This window comes from Portunus trituberculatus, chromosome 12 (genome assembly GCF_017591435.1).
Source record: "Portunus trituberculatus isolate SZX2019 chromosome 12, ASM1759143v1, whole genome shotgun sequence".
Classification (NCBI taxonomy): Eukaryota; Metazoa; Arthropoda; class Malacostraca; order Decapoda; family Portunidae; genus Portunus; species Portunus trituberculatus.
Window position 1 is genome coordinate 9669839 of NC_059266.1, and position 5000 is coordinate 9674838.

At 44.6% G+C, this 5000-nt stretch overlaps 1 protein-coding gene across 2 annotated transcripts in view; it reads left to right on the forward strand.

Moving 5' to 3' along the window:
- The window catches only part of LOC123502683 (cytosolic phospholipase A2-like), a 40033-nt gene that overhangs the window by 9237 nt on the left and 25796 nt on the right, over positions 1-5000 (forward strand). The window lies entirely within an intron of this gene.

Genomic DNA, 5000 nt, shown 5'->3' on the forward strand with positions numbered 1-5000 from the left:
TACGTGGGTAGTGTGTGTGTGTGTGTGTGTGTGTGTGTGTGTGTGTGTTGTAGAAGCATTATTGGCATGGCAAGCTGGCAACATCACAAGGGGATATGTTGGCAGGTGGGAGGATGGGAGGAAGGGTAATGTGGGAAGGGGGGTCTAGTAGTTGCCGTGCGCAGTGTTATCTCAAGGTCAGTGACATTTTTCCCCTTTAGCGATGTTTTATATGAAAGATAATAATAATGATGGGCAGTTTGCTAACCATACTGGTGCTGGTGCTCAGAGTGTGGCGTGGCATTTACTATGTGCAGGTGCGCAGGTTAACCCCTTCAGTGCTGGGACGCATTTTTACCATGAGTTTTGTGTACGATTAGACCATTGTTATTGACATTAGGAAGGGTCTGTGGAGGGGAGGGAAGGGAAAAGAAGGAAAAGAGGGAGGAAAAGGAGGAGGGAAATGAGAACAAGGAGGAAAAAGAAGACAAAAAGAGGAAGAAAAGAAAAAAAGAGGGAGAAGTAAAAGAAAAGGGAGAAATTACTGGGACGTAATTTTACCATGAGTTTTGTGTACGATTAGACCATTTTATTGACATTAGAAAGGGTCTATGGAGGTCAGAAGATTAATGGCCAGAGTCTTCACTATTCTAATCCCCCACATGAGTTTCTGAGACTGTTTAACCTCTTCAGTACAGGGACACATTTTTAACATAAGTTTTGTGTACGATTAGATCATTTTATTGACACTAGAAAAGGTCTATGGATGTCAAAAGATTAATGTCCACAGTCTTCAAAAAATTAATCCCCCACATAAGTTTCTGAAGTTGTATAAAATCACCAATTAGTAAGCAGAATGAATATGGAAACGCGTCATGCTACTGAAGGAATGAATTAAAAACCAACCACGGAAAGGAACCACATTATGAAACATTTCTGCACCTCACCACCGCTTTGAGGAGGCTGAGTTTACCAGACACCAAAGAGTAATCAAAAGGGCTTATTTCCAGCTAAGGTCAAGAAGAAAGACTGGAAAAACACCCACTGGAAATACTAAAACCCCAAAGAGTATTCAGAATGGCTTATTTCCAGCTAAAGTCAGGAAAAAAGACTGAAAAAAAGACCCACTGGAAATATCAGACCATAACAAGTATTCAAAAGGGTTTATATCCAGTTCACGATAAGAAAAAGACTGGAAAAAATTACCCACTGGAATTATTAAACCCCAAAGAGTATTCAAAAGGGTTTGTTTCCAGCTAAGGTCAAGACTGGAAAAACACCCACTAGAAATATCAGACCCCAAAGAGTTATAAAAAGGGCTTATTTCGAACTAAGGTCAAGAAAGAGACTGGAAAAACACCCACTAAAAATATCAGACCCCAACGAGTAGTCAAGATGAGGCAAAACTGAGCAGTAAATGAGTTGGAGGTAGCGTGAGTGAGTGAGTGAGTGACATCCATCCAACAAGCGATAAACGTATGCACTATAAGCGAATCCACTCCCTTGTGATTAGATTCGTAATCAGCAATTAACGTTTCGACGCTTCTATGCCTCGTATTCTTAAACCCTTCTGTACTTCACCTCCACTATTTAAAAAAGTCTTTGTAGAAATTTACACGCGGTTTTTTTTTTTCTAGGGTGCTTTTACGTTTCTAGAGGCAGATTGACAAGCTTTCTACATTATTAACTGGAGAAATACTCTTGAAAACCTAGCTAGTCATCTCCGTGGCCTTGGAAAACAGACATGGTGAGAGAATAAAGCGTTTCTAAGCAAGTTTTTACAGTTTTAAGGGCAGACTGACAGGATTTCCACACTATTAACAGGAGAAACACTCTTGAAAACCCAGCTATTCATCTCTGTGACCTTGGAAAATAGATGTGGTGAGGGAGCAAAGCGTTTTTAAGTAATTTTTTACAGTTTTAAGGGCAGACTGACAGGATTTCTACTTTTTTAACTGGAGAAACACTCTTGAAAACCCAGTCAGTCATCTCCGTGGCCTTGGAAAATAGTCGTGGTGAGAGAGAAGAGCGTTTCCGAATACGGGCCTATCTCCACTCCAATGGGCGTCCAAGGAGCTAGTTCCTGGTGGGCGGGTGGGGCATGTTCAAGTGTTCTCGTTGATACTCTGGCGAGGAGAGATAACACCCACGACAACCTGATTTTTTTTTTTTTATGCAAGAAGGAAGCCAATCAAGAGCAACAAAAATAAAAAAAAAAAGAAATAAAGGCCCACTTGATTGCCAGTTCCCTTAAAGTTAGCCAAAGGTTTGGGATAAATGTCTTGAAACCTCCCTCCTGTTAGTCATGACTGGCCAAGGAAAACAGTTCTCACGGGTGAAGGAAGCGTTTAGTCACTCCAAAGGACCCGATTTCATATTCATTCTGCTTACTATTTGTTGGTTTTACACAGCTTCAGAAACTTATGTGAAGATTAGAATAGTAAAGACTGTACCCATTAATCCTTCGACCTCCGTGGACCGTTGCTAATGTCAATAAAATCTTCTAATCAATAAATCATGACCTCAAAAAATCAAGGTAAAAGTGAGTCTCAGTAGTGAAGGGGTTAAGAATTAAGATCTCCTCGTCTATCCTAACCTAACCTTAACGTATTCCAGCTTATCGTAACCTGAGCCGTTATATCGCCATGTCCTTTCAAAATAGTAGTGGTGCGAGAAGACAGTGGTTGGGAATACTGATGTGTGTGTATGTGTGTGTGTGTGTGTCCCAACCTAACGTTACCTAACCAAACCCAACCTAATTCACGGTGATTTTAACCTGTAACCTTTGAAAACAGTGGTGGCGGGAGAAGAAGAAAACCTTTAAAGAATGCGGAATTCACCCAAATTAGCCTGACCTAACCAAAGGCAAATCTAAGCTAACCTAACCCACCCATGCAACCTACCCACGCGCACTTCCTCGGCATGCGCTGGCGGACCAAGCCTCATGACCTTTGTAGCGCGGGAGAAAGTAATTAACTCTTGTGCTGATGAAGCGGAGAGAGACAGAGAGAGAGAGAGAGACAGCATCCGGGCGGGCTAGAGGTGGGCGGGGCAGAGGTCAGGACTAGGCGAGGGGAGACAGAAAGAGACGGGAAGAGGTGGGACGAGGCGGAAAGAGGTGGGGACGAGGGGAGAGGACACGGAAAGAGGTTGGACGAGGTAAGGGAGACGGGAAGACGTGGAACAAGGCGAAGGGAGACGGGACGAGACACAAAAAGACGGGAAGAAGTGGAGACGAGACACAGGAAGACGGGAAGAGATGGGGACGAGACAAGAGGAGACGAGAAGAGGTGGAGACGAGGTGAGAGAAGACGGAAAGAGGTGGAGACGAGACACTGGAAGACGGGAAGAGATGGGGACGAGGCAAGAAAAGACGAGAAGGAGGCAAGGGAGACGGGAAGAGGTGAGAACAAGACGAAGGGAGACAGGAAGAGGTGGGAACGAGACGAGGAAAGACGGAAAGAGATGGGGACGAGGTACAGGAAGACGGGAAGAGATGGGGACGAGGCGAGAGGAGACGGGAAGAGGTGGAGACGAGGGGAGGAGAGACGGGAAGAGGTGGGTCGAGGTGAGACGAGGCCAAGAGCACGTTTACTACTTCTTCTCTCACTGATTGTGTTTGACGTCATGCGAGGCGCTCGGGAAGACCAGCTGGCGCGCCGGGACTGTGGATAGAGAGAGTCAGACCACATCCGCCAGAGAGAGAGAGAGAGAGAGAGAGAGAGAGAGAGAGAGAGAGAGAGATTTGCTCCGTCCGTCAGTACAAATATATTATCATCCGTATAAGGTAAAGCACACACACACACACAAACACACACATAGAGAGAGAGAGAGAGAGAGAGAGAGAGAGAGAGAGAGAGAGAGAACACATCTACCGGATCTGTATTTGGGTTTCCCCGTGGCGGAGGTGACCCGGGCAAGGGGAGGTCAGGTCAGCGGGCGCCCGTGGCCTGGTTGGCACTACGTGGGGGGAGAGGGGGTGAGGGGGGGCAGGGCGGGGTGGGACTGGGTGGGGCGGGGAAGCACAGACAGAAGGAAAACATTGATAAGGGCAGTGGAATTATGCAAATACGTGGCGCTAAAAATGTTGTTGTTCGTGTTCTTGCTGTTCTTGTTGTTCTTTTTATCATTTGTTATTTTTATTAGGAGTAAGAGAGAGAGAGAGAGAGAGAGAGAGAGAGAGAGAGAGAGAGAGAGAGAGAAACCGGTCGAATGGACTTTTCCCTATTTGGTCAAAAATCATGACCTCACCTGACCTGTGATACTTTGGAGGAGGATGAAGAGGAGGAAGAGGAGGAGGAGAAGGAGGAGGAGGAGGAAGAGGAGGAGGAAGCAGAAAAAAAAGTTAGGAACGAAAAGAACACAAGACGTAAAAACGAGAGAGAGAGAGAGAGAGAGAGAGAGAGAGAGAGAGAGAGAGAGAGAGAGAGAGAGAGATAAGGTCGAGTGTGTTTTCTCTTTCAGTAAATGTTCCTTGAATCATCTCCCACGCTCACACACACACACACACACACACACACACACACACACACACACACACACACACACACACACACACACACACACACACACACACACACACACACACGATAAAGGATCTACTCTCTATTTGCTTCCGTAATGCTTTAAGATGGACTTTTAATCATTGGTTTCTTGTTTATGTTCTTCCTTCCTTCCTTCCCTTTTGCCTTTCTACGTTCAGTTCTGTTTTATTATCTTCTGTTTGTCTTTCTACTTTCTCGGCCTTCATTTTTCTTTTTTGTCAATTTTCTTTCCTTTTTCTTTAATTTTTTTCTACCTTTCCTCCTTCGTCTATTATTTGTTTCCACATTTCTTCCTTCATCTTTCATTTATTTCCACTTTCTTCCTTCGTTTTTCATTTATTCCCTCAACCTTTCTCCTTTTCTGTGTGGCCTTTGAAAATAGTCATGGTGAGAGTAAATTGTTTTAGTACCTTAGAGACCTTAGTGACGTCACCAGACGTAGTGGTGTGGTTAGGTTAGGTCACAAGGATAGGTCTG